Source organism: Festucalex cinctus, chromosome 2 (genome assembly GCF_051991245.1).
Source record: "Festucalex cinctus isolate MCC-2025b chromosome 2, RoL_Fcin_1.0, whole genome shotgun sequence".
Classification (NCBI taxonomy): Eukaryota; Metazoa; Chordata; class Actinopteri; order Syngnathiformes; family Syngnathidae; genus Festucalex; species Festucalex cinctus.
The window spans coordinates 10369206-10387420 of record NC_135412.1 but is presented as its reverse complement, the minus strand read 5'-3'; positions in this window follow the sequence as shown (position 1 = coordinate 10387420).

Genomic DNA, 18215 nt, shown 5'->3' with positions numbered 1-18215 from the left:
TCTGAAACGATACCCCCGACCTGTTCTACAACGTAGCTTTGCATATGTTCAAAATGGGCACCTCAGACCTGTGACTGTTATCATTTCCACATTTCTGGCAACTTGAACCCGTTCTAGGGTACCAGGCCAGGTCTATTCAAGTGTTGACGCCAGGCCTGTCCTACAAAATGTTTTAACAGCATCAATGTCCCTCACATGAATAATGAAGTATATCGATACTTGTCTAGTGCAACAAGATATTTTTGCACCGCCTCTGAACAAGAGATGCATCATATGAAGAAAAGAGCATTTAAAAGAAAATGTGACATTGTGCGATGCGGCTTGCTAAGTGTGTGTATGTCCATAGATGTACTGTATTTAGGGGGCTTAGGAAGCATAATGACGAATTACTATGTTTTGGAAAGGTGCTCACGTTAGACTTCTTTGCGCTCTCTCTCAAGATTCCATAACTCTTCAGGCAGGAGGTCAAGGAAGGCGACTGCTGCTTTACCGCAACGCATTCTTGTGCTAATGACATTTTGTCCGTGGCTTTTTAACTTTTGTGCTATTTAAAAAAAAAAAAAAAAAAAAAAACTTTTTAAAAAAAGAAACATTTAAACCATCATTTATTTTGTATGTGCTGACATCCTGACTGAGATTTTAATGTAATTATTTGCCTTTTAATTTCTCACCAAAGCCTGTCTTCACCCTCCTGAGAGGATGACTCGCTCTTCTTTTTGTGGCCTCCCCTTAGTCACGCTTGGCTGCTTGCCATCACTTTTAGCCTGGGACCACTGCACAAGATATGTCTGTGAGCAAAAGATAAGTGTGATTGTTGGAATGCTGAAAAGACTTATAAAAGAGCTGTGAGAGTCTCTCTTATGAAATCGTTCCCTAAAAGTGGACAAAAAAGGTCTTTTTCTATATAAGAAAATAAAGTGCACATTTAAGAAAAAAATACTGACATGCTTCATGATTGTCAATTTGTCAATGATTGAATCCATTCCACTGTAAATTGAATTTTGACATAGCCATGGTAAGGAATTAAGTAAGACTCATCAGGGCAGAAACACAGTTACTGTTCTCAAATTCCTTCAGAATCGATAAATTATGAGGAAAATGATATCACTGAAATATATTTTTATTTTAGAAAGTTTTTTTGTTCTTTTCTCCAATGTTCATGGGTGCAGTATATCTGATGACCAGCTGAGGGCAGCATCGATTCACTGTATGGCTGCATGCTAGTCATCTTTGGCCCGTAAACTGCTTGACAGGAAACCTCTACAGACGGCGGTCAAGTAGGCTCGTCACAATTATTTATACGTTTTTTTTTACTATTACCATTCACCATTCAACGATTCCAAAAAAGTGAAATAACTTAAACAATAGTTTCCAGCTTAGCTCTGTAATTAAATCCATCCCATTAGCTCAGTGTCTGGCCCTGTGCCCGGCTTTGTTAGTGGTGGAAGTTTCATAGAATGCAAATGTTCTCACAGCAAGCCCTCTGTGCATTAACAGCAGTGGGTAACATAATGTGATGATTTCACCTCTTTGGTATCCAAACTGTACATTCCTCCTGATGAACCTCTCAGGATGCTCGATTATGAAAAACTTTGTGTATTTCCAACCTTGGGGCACTTTACCCCCCCCTACTTTTGCGTTATTTTCCCAGATGGCTCTCAACATGGCGCAAAGGTTCGATGGTTGAATTGCGATATCATATTCCTTGTGGGGTGTCTATAAAATCCTGTTCCCATTAGGGTCGCGGATGAATGAACTGCAGATTTTGGGTGAGAGGGGTGACACCCTTGACTGGTTGCTAACCAGTCACAGCGTACAATGCGCCGGCTTCCAAAAAACATGCACATTCTTTTAAGGCTCTTACAGTAAATTGTCCATCGGTGGGGTTCTGAATGGTTGTATGTGCCCAGTGATTAACTAGCGACCAGTGTAGAGTGTGCTCCTGTTTCTTCCCTATGTCAACTGGGATCGATTCCAACTCTCCCGTGACCCTAATGAGCACAAGCACTATTGAAAATGGAAGTTACTATATTCTACCCTACTGTTATTATACCCTACTGATCCCAAGAGATGCAAAACAAGTAGTACAAAACACTTTTGTGAATCTGGGAAAGGAAGTGGATTGACTTCCTGCCCATATGTCTTATTCCCTCAAGCACACTTTGACTCAATCATGTAAAAAGTCCCTAACCAGGATCTCGTCACTCCTGGTGAATACCATATCGCTGACATCCATGTTGTTTAGTCCTTGCTGGTGTAACAGCTAGGCCATGTTCCCAGTGCTGTGCAAACAAAACAAAAAAAATGTTCCCATTCTATTGACCTCATTTCCTGTTCCACACATGGATCCACTGTTGTACCTGTAAAAACAGTGGCGGGTGTGGAGCGAGTGTTTCCATGTTGTCATGGAAACAATAATGCAGCAGAGTTAGTATGATACCAAAAACAAATAGATTCTAACGTTTTGGTGAGCTTCATCTTCTTCTTTTTTTGTCTTATTCCTCTTATTCTTGTCTTCTTTTTTGTCTTCTTTTGTCTTGCCTTTTTCTGTATTCTTTTTTTGTCTTCGTCGTCTTCTTCATCTGTCTTCTTCTTTGTCTTCTTCTTATGTCTTGTCTTTTTCTGTATTCTTTTTTGTCTTCGTCATCTTCTTCTTCTTCTTCCCACGTATCTCAGGCTTTGGAAAAATACCCCAAGGATTATGGCATACTTTACACTCCCTATCTTACTGAATTTAGCCCATTTGAGAGGGTGGCCATGTTCCATGCACGTGAGTGCCTGTATGGCGCTGGCCAATGGCGAATGTGGATTTCATTGCCACGTAAAGACAGTAAAAGCATTTTCACTCATGGAAGCAGCACATCCTAAACTACACATCAACAAAGACAAACACTGACAACAAATCAAGGGTGTACTGCTTGTCAGAAGAATGAACAAAATGAGAGGTTTGGGACGTTCCCACTTCAGTCAATCGCTCATGTTTACCATCTGGGAGTCAGTTTTGGCAGTGAATCTCAGGTCCAGGCTCGGGTTGCAGTTTGGACAACAAGCGCAGCGTGGGACCGACAGGTGACGGCCTTAAAAAGGCCTGGTCAAAACACTGCCGTCGTAGGAAAACGGCTTCTGGAAATTAATTACACATCCCAGATGACTCGAGAGGGTTATTTACGGTCCATCTCTCGGGATTTTGCAGAAAGAGGATCCCCTCGCGCTCCCTGTGAGGGACTGGAAATACCAGCGTACAACACATCGGACTTGTTGGCCTCATTGGGCGTTTTGCCTCATCGCAGCTCTGCATCTGTGAGCTCAGCTGATGTCAATGTTTGCAAGTATTTGGAAACATTAATAGATAGCAAATCACTTCCAGCAAGGGGCTCTGGAATGTTAAAGTGGATTCTTGTTACACTTTCCCATTGTCCAGCTGTCATTCAACTTTTACCAACAGGACAGAAAATGCCAACTGCATAGTACAGTTACATTTTTTTTCTTTTTCTTCACACAATGTGCTTAACTTAAGCCTGTTAAACACATAGGCCTACAGATTTTTAACTCAATGTTTTTAAATGTGAGTTACCCCACGAACCAACACAGCACACCACACACATAGCCATATCTTCATGAATAGCACAAGTCTCCGACTCCTCCAAAACCAGATGTGTAATGCAGTACCAAGACTGACCTGTAAGAGGCAGCATGGTGTTACAGGGCATCCAGACTGCTGTAAGAGTAAGTAAAAAGCTAGGCTGGTAAGTTAACTACGCAGTACAGTAGTTGGTTTTGGTTGTGTAAAACTATTTTCCTTTTAATTTTTATGGCCCTAATTAACTACCAATGCGTTTCACATCACGACGACATACTTCTTTTGAACGTGCTTCATTGAATGTAATGATATTTTGGACTATTTGTGTGTGTATGTAACGTTTGATGTATTTTCTTTTTTAAATGTAATTATGATTAAACCATATTGGGCACCACGTTATCCGGAGAAGTTCAAGCAATTTTTTTTTTTTAGTGTGTGTGTCTTAGTTTGGTTTCCAAAACCTCAAATGACACCAGATAAATGCAGACTAATCAAATGTAGGTGTTTGTTAGCATTGAAATCCCTTGAAAAATTAACAGATTCTGCTCCAAGGTAAGCAATGTATTTATATTATTCTAGAACAATGGTATACTGTTTTGAGCAATGTATCCGAAAGTTTGTGTGCGGCCAAGTTGCTATCTGTGGTGCCATTAATGCTTATGAAACTAGTGATGTATTAATGGCTTAAATAGGTTAGTAGAGGTCAACGGTCAGTGGAGTAGGCTATTAAAAAACGTTACTAAATTAAGACCACTGTTAGATTTAGATTATATGACTCAGGTAAAACTAAATTATAGTCCTCCACTTGAATAAGTTAGTATTCGGCTGGAAAATAAATACTTAATCCGAGTAACTGTTGAGTAAATTATGTTTTTGTTTTTTTGTTTTTTAATCAGAGAAGAAAGTCAAAGTTTGCAAAGGCCTTGTTCTCTTTACAATAGTATTTATACCTGAGCAGTTGGCTACAAACCAGTAGACATGGAGATTATATATTAGGAGCCAAGAGGTCAACACGAGATCCATCCCACGCCCCAGCTGCTCCCAGGGAAAACATTACGGTTGAGCACTTCCGTGACATATGCCGCTTTTCCCACCAGACTTCCACGGGGAACTCACAGGAGTGGGATTTGGTTTTGGTTTGAACAATGCCAACCTGTATCCTGTTGGTAGATCACACATGAACTAACTAACCATAGTGATGCTGTGTTGAAAGTTGTTTGAATGACTGATCATGGTTTAAAGTAAATTGCTTGAATCAAGAACACTTTGCCTGTCATTTGGGCAAATGTTAGTTATTTCCCAAACAAAACGACTGCATGTTCAGGGATGTAGCATATTATTGTGAAGAAAATATTTGACTTCTCCTTTAAAAAGCAATTCTTAAGACATTTTTAAATAATGATGAAATTGTACACAAATGAAACGTGCGCGTTGGGATGAAGTCAAGTTTCTAATATAGCATGAGCTGAGATACTTGAAGTAATTGGCTGCTTGTGCCCCCCAAATCCAACCGCCCACCGGCCTGTGTTTGGTCTCACTAGATTAGAGAGTACCGTAGTGTGTCAGCATGTGACACCGTTCTCGGGCCTCTTCATCAGGCCCCTGCAGAGTGTGACCACTCACCCAGTGAGGAGAGGTCACCCTTCTGCCCCCTAAACACTACTAATCACAGACTCAACTGCTGAGCTCCGCCTCCTAGCCGGCAGGTGGATCAACGTGCTCTTTGTGGAATCACCTGAGGGTCTCCTTTTTTGTTTGTTTGCCGATGATGACTTTAAGGCCACACGTGAACCTTTTATGTTGAATTTGGGGCCGCAGCTGCTTCTGTTTGTTCCACGTGAATGCTGAGAGACGAGTATGTGTACCAAAAAGTGTGTTGTTTTGGCTTTGTGTTAATAGTGCTCAACATAATTGAGAACACGTCAACAGATTTCTCAGGTTTCATTTCAGTCAATCTTTTCTATGACTTACTGCGATTTTCGTTACTGTGACGACTTGCAATGGGTTGATGGTAGGTGGTCACTAGTTGAGATAAAACAAAAACAAATGAGAACTGAACCCCCTTGAAGACAGTATGGCTTTCATTTTCATTTACAGAGGCAGCACTTCATTACCAAGCCACAGGGTTACACTTGGCAATTAGTGTAACAGTATCTGTGAAGGGAGTTTCTGCCTTCTTGAGAGGTGCTTCTCGTGTTTATGAATTATTATTCCACAAAGATGTAGAGGAAATTGAGAAGTTTTGGAGGGAGGGAAAGCAGGATAAGGCAGATTGATGTTGCATGAAAATGTGATAAGTGAGCACTGAGGAACATTTTCAGAAGGGTGCGCTCCATCCATCCATCCATCCATCCATCCATCCATCCATCCATCCATCCACAGTCACCCACAGCAGTAAAATAAGAGAAGATTTTGTTCAGCCGTTAGCTTGAGTGCAATAATCTGGTATAACTCTCTTTTATGGCTCCAAGTGGAAAATCCAATGATGCTGTAGACCAGGGGTGTCAAACTCATATTAGCTCAGGGGCCACATGGAGGAAAATATATTCGCAAGTGGGCCGGATCGGTAAAATTGTATATAATTTTTAAAACATTGCCATCAATTAGACGCAGATTTTCGCTATTTGTGGGCTGCCCTAAATTGTGGGGCGCATCTGTACAAATATTGTCCCAAAAAAATAACAAGAATGCAAATGGACGCGGCAACACTTTGCCCGAATGAGTTCCAACTTCCAGGCGTGTAATATCTCCCGATTTTGCATAAACCTGTATATTGTTCACTGAATGCATTGTGTGCCGGGTGCCGTTAATTAAGTTATAACTTGATGTTAATCCTTGTCATATGTGTAGTTGAATGTGTCTTATTCAGCACATTTGTGTTTGATTTATGTTTTTATTTTTTAAACAAACTAACTTTAAATTGTGTTTAAAATAACGACATTCAGAGCAATTCCATGTACAAGTTGCATTGCTCAACTGAGACTTACTTATGTAGTTATGAATTTATAAGCTTTGATTGTGGCCGGCTGATTAATTGGGCCGACATTACTTTTTTTTTAATTTTTTTTTTTAATTTTAACTTTACAAAACCATCTCGCGGGCCGGATTAAACCCCATTGCGGGCCTGATCCGGCCCCCGGGCCTTATGTTTGACACCTCTGCTGTAGACTCATACTGAACATACTCTACTTTAGTTGCTGGATTGTGTTTGTATGACAGTGCGGGAGAAACAGTGCATAGTTTAGCTTTTAAAACTTTTAAAGAGACGAGTTCAGTTAGTTGCGTTAACGATGCAAAAATAGTCATGTGCCATTTACTTGCTGGGATTGTTGGCACCATAGGACAAATGTGTAAAGACAGACATAATGTGATATAGCCAACTAGTAATATGTTTTTAAGCATATTTTACAAATAAAGGTGAAAGTTCTCTCACCAGAATATCGCTTACAAGTATAATACAATATATGCGACATCTACCTCTAATGGATGTCAATGTGTTCGTTAAAGATATTACCAAAAAAAATATACAATAGGCTACATCACCTGTGATTGGCTGGCAACCAGTTCAGGGTGTACCCCGTCTACTGCCCATAGCCAGCTGAGCTCGGCTCCAGCCAGACCATGTAGCCATAATATCACTTTTCTTGGAATTAGATAGATAGATAGATAGATAGATAGAACATGAGAAACAATGACAGTAATGAAAAGCGAAAGCGTATGAAGAACAAAGGAAAGCCTGGGTCACGCAGCGCACAGCACTTCATCGCTATGTCATCAGCATCGGCGCCTCCTTCAGCGGACTCCACCGAGCCAGTTAAGCACCCCACCCAGCTGAGCCTGGCCTGTCCTCCACCTGTGGCTAACATCATCAGTATGGCCCGCACCACAACTGAGAGTCATGGAAGCAATTACAGACATGACAACATGCTGCGCCATGGTGGTGGAACATCAGGGAAAGTAACTTTATGACACATTTGGCTGTCTATCGCAGTTAAAGGATGTTGTTTGGCTCGTCACATGGATATTCTCATCACTGGGAGGACCGTAACTTCTAAATTGATAACTTCCAGAGCTTCCCTGGAATCTTTCAAGGGTTTGGATAAATTATTCCTGATTGACTTATCTTAACTTGGCCTCTGAGTATGTACAGTTTTCTGTGCAATGTCAGGAGAAGAAAAGAGACCATTAAGTGTGACTAAAGATGCAAGTTACAAGTGGATATCCTATTGTTGTGTTGTTGGATGTCCTATTGACACAACTAAGGAAAATGCTAAATTGGTCTTAAAATGTGCATAAACAAAATCCCCATTGAAAGTAATTGTAATAATTCCAGAAAACTCTAATTCACCAATTTCTCACTATTTTATCATGTCTAATGCATGGTACAAATTTGTGGGGGATGACGACTGTTTTGTAAAAATGGAAACACTTATTTACAGCAGAACACAAGCCCAAGCTTGGACCAAATGGCTAACAGAAAGCAGACGTGTGTGAGGAGTGAGGCTGAAGTTGACATGCAGATGAGTGAGTGTTAACTCCCTTTTGGGAATTTGAGCCTTGCCCATGCACCAAGAGGAGCACATGAGTGATAAGAGGTGCCATTATACAAGAAACATCACACTCAGATGAGATTATTCTCTAAAGGTGACAGCGAAAAAGCAGCTGACAAAAGAAGAACTTGACCATACGCACAATCTCACGGGTGCCCGTTCGAATTTGAGCATTTCCCATAAAAATCAGTCGAGGCTTGGTTGTGGCGTGTCTCTAAAACAGTGATCCACTTCACTTTGCCCTGGCAGATCATGTGCCGTTAGAAATCAAGTATGCAGCTGGGAATTATCCAGTTCCACTGAAATGATCAGGAAAAAGTGCATTTCTTCAGATCCTGCAAGTATGTCAGCTTGTGTTCAACTAAACAGGCCCCAATTTCTCATTGAGTTGTTGTGACTAAATTGAGATAAGATTATCAACATTTCGGTATATCTTTAAAAAAAAAAAAAAAAAAGTGCTATGGCTCCATATGTTATTCTGAGTGATTGTACTACGCTGTGAGGTATGCTAAGAGTGATTTTTGAACTCTGTTCAAACTTCAAAGCCAACAATTGTAAATGTTTCAATACCTACGATCACAATTAAACGCTTTATGCATATGGTCAACACTCAGGACAGCGCATGTCACATGAAACACAACAATAGCCAATTAAGACAAATAGAGGAGCAGCTGGTTCTGCTGATTGTTTGTACAAAGTGTCGTGCGTGTCATTCACCACCACTGTATGTCAAAGGAGCAGTGTTTTCAACTGTAATGTAGTTAATAGCCAAGCTAATAGTCAAACGTAGCTTCTTCTATTTATCACTACTACTACTACTACAACTACTACTGTACAACGGTAACAACAAACCAACATTGCCTTGAACAAAGTGGCAATTGGTACAGTCTAATCTATGTTGCGACGGTCAAGTTGCCCAACTTCACACAATTCACGCTGGTAGTTTCCCCACATTGAAGCAAAGTTTCAACTGAGAGGAATTACACAGGGCTTGACAAATAATTTCCACTGCGTGGTCAGGCTGGACGTCTCAACAACAGCGAGACTCCGGTCGGCAGAGTGACTGGTGCCGACGGACGGAGGCTACTCCAGATAGTATCAAATATGACACATTGAAGATCGTATTTTTGCGACTTTTCAAACTGCCAGAAAGAGAGAAAGCAGACCGCTAGCTGTCACGAAATTGCCTCATAGCAAAACTTCGGAACTGATGGAGAGATAGAGAATGTCAAGTCATTCCTGTCTATACACATCTTCCTTACATCAGTTTCCATGCTAGTCGACTGATCTGTGATGAAAGTTTGTAAATTGTAAAACTGTCATTCTGAAAAACACTGACTTTGGCATTTTAAGCGACGTGCAGGGTACAGCATCTGAATCATTTGTTCCTACTAAAAAAACGTTTTGCTTTATAAGTGTCTTTTCCCCAGCGTGCTCATTCAGGAAGTGTGAGCGTTAGCCTGTATTGTGATTCATCTCTGCCACCTGGAGTCGAAATGTCTCACTGGCGAGAGGCGCTGACCATTCATGGTAATACCTGTCGAGCATGGACACCAACACTTGATGTTTGCGCTCTCATGCTGATTCATTTCCTCTAATGAACGCCCCCCACCGCTGTCTCCCAAGGCTCCTCTAAATAAGGCAGCGCGCCTCCTCTGTTGCTCGCGTTGTCTCCAATGCACAGCGCTCGCGCTTTTTGAACAGGAGACTCAAGCCAAGCTCCTTTTCATGTTTGAGACTCACCCAGAGTCTCAAACATGACTAGCTGGGTCTCCAAAGTAACATCATCTTATTCACAGAAAATGTGCACTATGAATCATCTGATTTCATGTCTCAATGTCCCAGATTGCACAATCAGCCCAATTATTCACTAGTATTCTGATTTAAAAAAAAAAAAAAAAATCCCCTGAAACACAGGAAGTGATCATCTGTCTTCTATCAAAGTCTTGGTGTATTTGCTCGTACTTTGGGACGAGAAAGTCTCACTTTCTGGGCAATTCATCGCACTTTTTCTTATTGACGCCTTTCAGTTGTCTAGAATAAAGCAGAATAAGATAATAGACATGTGAGTGGACATTGTTTGGTAGGAGGAAACCAGGTGCAAATACTAAAAAAGCAACAGCATGTAACAAGTGCATTTAAAATAAAACTGGTTTGACTTTCTATTAAGAAGAATCACTGCTTCACCAATGCTATGGTGGCGCCAGAACAGCTGCCTTCAACTACAACATGGTTTGTGTGTCACAACTCCAATATTTTGTTCTGAAGTGGCACAATTTGGAATGTATCATGGCGGTGTAAAAACAAAAAATTATTGATTGGCATGGGATGCTGTATCTTGGTATCAGTCAGGCCTCTTCAAAATATGGATGAAAAAATTGAAGCATAAGCTATTCGGGTTCACTGTATATTATTTGGAGGGGGGGCGGTCTGGATCAGTGGCAGAGCAGTCTCCCAACCCAGAGGTTGTGGGTTTAATCCCATGCAATGTTGACCACATTGCCATAATCCTGAGCAAGATACTGAACCCGCAGTTGCTCCTGATGCTCTGCGTCATCAGTGGGTGAATGAGTAGTCGAATGTAAAGTGCTTTGAGGGTTTTGTAAGGTGGAAGAGTGCTATATAAATGAAGTACCAGTGACCCCCTTCACATTCACTGTTTGGCGTTTCCTTTGTTATTCGCGAAAAAACTTTCTGCTGTTATTGTACAATATACTATGTTGAAATGAGGGGAGGAGTTTCAGTGAGTCAGGCCATAGGCTTGTCTAAAAGAAAAAGTGATTTTCCGACATCTTGTGGCATTTATAGTCAATTACAAAGCCTTTTGGGTGGGCATCAATTATTTGCAGATATTCACTATGCACCTGCGTGCAAAATTATACAAGTAGCATCTTCAGTATTTACACATGTGAGGTTGCCAAACATTCTTGTTACGACATACAGGGGTGGGTGTGTCTATGTACTGTATATTACGATTGCCATGATGGTAGAAGGAAGTGAAAGCAAACTGCAGCTCCCCTGTTCCCATTTTTTAGAGGGTCAGGCACGGTGAAGTTTGGGGTCACATGACAACATTTGGCTTATTGTAGCACCTCCGCTTCAACACGATTTAGTGACACAAACCTCCCATGTTCTGTTGTATTCTTATACAAAGGTAATCACTGGTGAGATCACTCCTTCCTGCTGGGAGTTCCATTTGTGAAAATGTGAAAGAAAGGTTTGTTGTTGAATGTACAATTAATCACTCTTCCAAGCCCAAAAGAGGACTGACTGTAGCTGCAGAGTGAAAGAGATCCCTATAGCTAAGCTGTTAATAATGTTAATGCAATTCATGCCATGACCGTAATAGGGCATCACAGACACATTTCAACACTTTCAACAACACGCGGCCGTTGTTAAGTTGTGTCAAAGGTTTGTTTTGTCTTGCGATGTTCGAGCTTTTCATCAGCAGCATACAACGCAACATTCCTAAACACAAACACAGGAACTCTGGGATTGTTTGGCCCTCCGAAGAACACTGCTGAATGCAAACCTGCTCAGGCCACCTTACAAGCGAGCACAAAATGTATCGTGCCGAAGCTATTTATAGTCCACAACTGGCTCTTGGAAGAAAGGATTCCTTGCGGCCTGGAGAGGAGTCATATAAACTGCAGCAGATTGACTATTAAGGACAGTCCTGAAAGCAAAACGTTTCATTGGAAAGATTTTCCAAGATGATCCTTGAGCTCCATTTAGCTGCAATAAAAATTCCTCACTCGATCCTTTTTCTTTTTCTCCCTGCAGACTATTGTTTTTAGTTCAAGTAATGACCGCAACCTATATGTCTACATTTGGGATTTGTAACGCAATTTGCATTCATATTAAATAAAAAATGTGCTCAGATATTTTATAAGGTTTTGTGTCCTATAGCCTTGCACAGATCATGTAGTGAACTCACACTTTAATTTGCACCATTTAGAGTCTTCAATTAACCTAAGATGCATGTTTTGCGAATGTGCAAGGAAGCCAGAGTATCCGGAAAAACCCGGAACCTCACAACTGCTTGGCAGACATACTAACCACTAAGTCACTGTGCTGCCGCAATAATTTCCCACAAATTAAAGAACATTTCCAAACCTGATTTTTAACTCATGGGCTTGCCTCTCCACCTAAGTTTATGGAAGGACAAAGCAAGGAACTCGGGAGTAAAAGAAAACCCCCCAAAAAAATACATGTGCGGTTGAAGCTATGGTACTTTACTTTCCGTACACATATGGTATAGTCTTGGTATGGATCTAAATTTTAGATCATTTGATTTCTTTAACTTTTGACTACACCATTTAGCATTTAGATGCTAAATGCTAACTTAGCATTTAGATGCTAAATGCTAACACTGTATCTGTTATCTCGTCAGATCAATTTAGTGTTTTTCTATAAAACACGGGACATAACTGAACAGAAATAAAAATATTAACACATTCGTCTTGGCTAGTCCACTCATATTTGAAACCACTGAAGTAGATGACATTTGCTCACCTTGGCAACAATTGTGGTTGCGTGGTCCTTTATATTGCCTGCTAATGTAGCATTTAAATCATTTTAAAACTCTTATTTCAAGGTCCAATTCTAACATTATAACCATCAACTGTATGAAACCATTTGAAAATTAGTGAAGATTTGAATGGAGGAATGAATGAATTAAAATGTAGCTGTTTAAACATTTTTGGTGGCACTCTTCCTCGACCAGCTGGGCTAATAATGGAACAGACCACCCCATTGCTGATGCGACCATGCAGAGAATAAGCAGACATAACCACTATACACAACCACTGCGTATTGAAAACATACACTTGGGTTTGCTGTAAAATGGGCCGAGAAGGCTCTTATATTAACCAGACTGTTGAACAAATAACTGCACGGTTCAGAGAGGTAAACGGGACCAGAGAACAGGTGTGGATTTGACGTGAGGATGTGTCACATTTCAGAAAAACTGCGTCTGAACGATAATAACGCCGTTGACCTTTCATTAGAAGACACCTCACTTCCCGTCTGCTCCTACTCGCTTGTTCTCATGCTTCACTCTGTTTGGCTAGAAACACAATCCCGACTGAGGACACGACATTCGCCGAGGCTCCGTAATGAATCTGCTGACATTGCACTGTCAATCACTTGGGGTGCTCTGATTGTAGACCTCCCACTTGCACTGAATTTCACCTCCATGCGATGTAAGCCTGATTGTACGCCCCTTGATGGCGTCTATATAAGGCGTGCCTCGGACAGCAAGTGAACATAAACAACGGGCTTAAAAGGAGGCCTGGAGGTGTCACACTGTAAAAGCCGACCCTGCACATGACGTTTATTTGAACGTGATGCTGCTCGCTCGCATGCGGCATTCTTGTGAGACCTCCGCTGAGTTCAACAGCGGCTCGCCTTTTCCAGCTCGAGGCCGTCTAGACAGGACATACATCAGGAAGTCCTCGGACGAGGTTTCAGAACACCGTTTAGTCTATGTTTAGCATATTTGAGTTTTTTATTTTAATTTATTTTTACACAACTGTATCGTGAACTGATTTGCAGATATTTTGTTTCATGTCACGGGTGTCTACTCGCCGCAGACCAAAGTGCAGCGGGCAAGGGTTGGGCTTTTGTTGTTGTGCGCTATCTAACATCCCAGGCAGCGGTGGCATTTCCCCAACATTGTTAATTTTTATGTAAACAAGCAATGCGGCCGAGGAACTTCCAGATGTAAAAGAACAACATGTCGCCATGCGGCCGATTAATTACGGCGGAGTCATGACATTAGTGGTGCTGTTTTCGTTGGCGCTCCCAAATGGTCGCCGTGACACAAGCTTAAAGACCTTCTTCTGGGTGAGGAGCCATATTTGGTAACCTGGAAGAGCGAGTTCAAATTGGAAACCACATGACTCAATTCGAAGCAGAGGAACCATGTGACCTCGAAGTATCCTCAACAGTGGGTTTTCAGAAAAGAAGACCGTGAAAGTCGTATCTTACGCTTAGCCGTGCTTAACTTGTTTTATACGACAGTTATACATGTTCAAATGTCACTAACGCTGAGTTAGTAAAAAAAAAAAAAAAATGTCCCTTCAAAACTTTATTCTATTTCAATTATATCCTATGGATATGTATGAGTAAACTAGGCACCTAGATGTGACAAAAAAGAACGATGATGATAGACAACTCTCGTGAAAACGCTATATAAGGCATGTTTATGTTTGCGTTGGTTTAACCTTAAGGGAGAGTGGGGTGGCTATTTCCATGTGCGTTGTGTCAAACATATTTGGGTAGTGGGTGTGAGTGGGTGTGGGAACACAGCAGCAGCAAATTGGAGGGACCGTGCGAACACTTGTATGTGTGTTTGAAACAACACCCCGAGGCTGTACATTCTGTAAAATGGCCGACCGTGTACAAAAACACAAGAGGGGGTTATATGGGGCGACATCATTACATGGAAAGACAAATAGGCCATCCAAATAAAATATGACAGAGGCTGAAGGATAAATTGGGTGGGTGCATGTGCATCCATATCAAAGGGTCATGGGAGGGTCTTGACTCGCTTTTACAAGCTTGGTCATGTTTATTAGTTGTTGTTTTATTGTCAGATAACACTGCTGGCATTTCCATGTTTCTCGTGTTCATGTTACATTTCAAATTGCTGTGTGAAAGTGCTGGCAAATGGGTGTCTTCACACTCCAAAGCAACAGGGGGCAGCATATTCCAGCATTTCCTTTAGGATTGATGAAGAAGATGACCATATAGCCGAAGTAAAATGAAACAGTAACAAAGATTTTTTTTTTTTTTTTGTGGTTCACGTTTCTCTGTCCTGGTTGGTCAGTACAATATGGTGAAGTCAACAACCAGTTCACAAGAAATAATCAGCACGGTGCCAAAACTGTAGAAAACGCTGTAGAAATGTCTGAGTACTCTTTGATGTACTCAGTGCTCTCCTCAGCTTTGGTTGAATCCACATCAAATTGTTAATGAACGTTTTTTTTTGTTTATTTTTCCCCAAATGGATTTTGGGTGATTTTATTTTATTTTTTTTTAATTGTTTCTTTGCATCGTTTTCCTAAAAGAAGGATGACACCTGTGGGAAGTAAAACCTATATTTATCAAATATTAGTTATACAAAACCTAGCAACATTATTGAATAATGAAATTATTTTGTTTAATTTTTATTTTTTTTAAGTGCATTCGTGAACACACCCCCACGCCCGACCTTGGTTTAAAGAAAAGAAGAAGAAAAAAACCCTGTTGTTTTTAATTATCGTAACGTATTTATAGGATCCCTTACATGTCTTAAATTTTGGAACTCGTGTATTGTGTTTGTGACTGCATGCTAAGCTGGGGTGCAATTTGGCGCCTGATCATATCGCTGACCAGGCTTTCTTTTCCAAAGCTTTGCTCCAGGGTGTACCGCGCCTTTTGCCCAAAGTCAGCTGGGATAAACTCCAGCTCACTTGTGACATTAACACATTCACTCCCAGACCAGCAAAAAAATGCATAATTTGACGTCTTTTTCCGTCAATGGCAGTGAATGAGTTAATGAAGACAAACGCAATTGAAAATAGATGGATGAAATAATAAGACACCTGTCAGTATAATGAACCCAGAGCCACACAGTGCTGAGTCAGCTTGCTGTTTTGTGCAAATTAGCCATGCAGGTTGTTCAGTAGACTTATTTGTTGAGGCTGCTCAGTATGATATGTATGTGTAACAAGTTCAGACAGATTTTATTCATTTCACCATAATCACCAAAATACTGCCATTATTATTGCTGTTGAGACTATTTACAATATGGAATAATAAATAATATGTGTGTGTTTATTCTGTGAGTTGGTGTGCGCGCTCTGGTGAGTGATGACGCAATGACATAATTATGCGTGCCCAAGCCTGGCCACACAAGCTTCTGATGTGGCCGAGGAGAGCCACAAACAGATAGACGCTCCTTATTGTTTCCTGTACACAGTGTGACTTGGAGGACTCAACAAAGGCACTCTACTGACCACGTTTGACTCGCTGTTCATTTCAAGTTAGAACTCACCACAGAGAAATAAAGACGGGTTACACATGTCAACACAAATAATGCTATGACAATTAACCATGCAACTGATTTGTTGTGTTGTGACAAAAGAATACACTTCTGTCCTTGTTGCTCAGCACAGTATGACGAAAGTGACAAAAGGTCAATGTCAATAATAAAAGAAGAAGCTCAGAATGTACATTTTAATGGTAAGTATAATATTCATACTGTTTAGCGCATGTACATCAAAACGTGTTCATTTTAAAGGGATGACTGCAGACAGTACAACAAACAAACCTTTACCCCCTAAAAAGCCCCTGGGAGGATTTCTTCATCTCTAACAATCACGTTGCGTCGCGTTGCTAAGCGCGTGTGTTGAAAACAAAGGGCGGGCCGCGTCTGCAACTGGAGCCAGCTCATGACTTCCGCCGCTTCATGACTCATCTGTCATCCAAAGTGCCATATCGCACAGTCTGGAACAATCAGCATCACTTTGGGGAGGTGGGAGACCAAAGCAATCGAGTGATTGCGTGGACCAGAGTGACCAAAGAAAAAGAAGTGAACGAAACAGGAAGCCCGAGTGGGCTTTTACACCCGAGGAATTTCCTGTCTGCTCCGTGTGTGCTGCTCCAGCTGAGGAGAGACATGAGGAAACAGGAGGAGGAAGGAAAATGAATGTGTTTTTACGGAAGACAAGCTTAGGGTTTGGATCACGAGCGGGCTTGTTCCTGAGCCAAGGAGTCCATTTCAGCCAGAAGCTCACTTTCTCTCTCAACGTTGCAATCACATTTTCCATCATTAAAACTAAGGCCCTCACCTGAGAGCATCTGATTCAAAAGGAGAAGGGAAATGGCCCCAAGGAACAAACATACGTTAAATCCTCTGATTGTTCCGACTTGCGTACAAACCGCAAAGCTACCTTTTGTGGTTTTTGTTTGCTGTCTGTACCCGAGTGGTAAAATGGTGTTTATTCTGTGACTTAACAGTTGCCTAATGGGTGTCCTCAGGGTGTCTCTACTAGACCCCCACCCCACCAGTCAGCCCACCAAAGAGGGTTAAATGAGGGTGAGCGTAGGTTGTGGCCCTAACGTGCCAAAAAGTTTGACATTTAGTGCATTTTAGTGGATGGCTACCATGTCCCAACAAAGCCAGGACATCAGAAAGGAGTTGGTTGAGTAAACCCCTTTTCACACTGCACTTGCTCAGTGTCATAGGCCAGCACGAAATCACTCCGCCAGCTTCTCTCCTATTGGAAGAGCTTGTCTGATGTCACAACGGCATCACTCTCGATGAGAACTCTTAAGTTCAAGGCCGCCCTGCCGTAGCAATGCTCCACTCCGTGTGCCCGCTGCTCACCACGTACACAATGAATGGGTTTGTTCATGACACACTGCTCCCTGCTAAGTGCAGTGTGAAAAAAAGGCTTAAGGAATTATAGGGAATGACATAGTAAGCCTCTTGAAGGTGATTGAAAGCATCAAAATGATTTTCCTGGCTATTTCCTGACATGCTATTAAACCAAGTTTTCCACAGTTGTTATAGAAGATAATCCTTGCTGAAAAAAATACAATTGAAACTGTAGCTGCGATTCGGATAAAGAGAAAAACAACAACAACATATGTTGCAGTTACCATCTTCCCTTGACCTCAACCCTACTAAGAACATATGGAGCATCCTTCAGTCTTAGAAGGATTATCTATCAAAGTACACAATGGCAGTATATCTCCAATGACCAATACACAGATATAGTATTTATTTATTTTAGCTGTTCTTACAAATGAAATAAATATAGCTGTTTTTCCCAAGTGTTCTTGGCATACTTTTATTTTTAATTGTTGTGGTTAGTTTTTAAAAAATTGTGCAAAAAAATAAAAATAAATCAAAAAGTTGCACACAAATAAATGCTGTTGTCATCATGGTGTGTCTATTAAATAAAATCTTAATTATTATAGAACCTAAAATAATAATTATTATTATTTTAATTGTTATTTTGACTGTGACTGTTTTTTCTTTTTCAAACATTTCCTTTGGAAACAAAAATTCTATTGTTAAAAAAATTACAAAA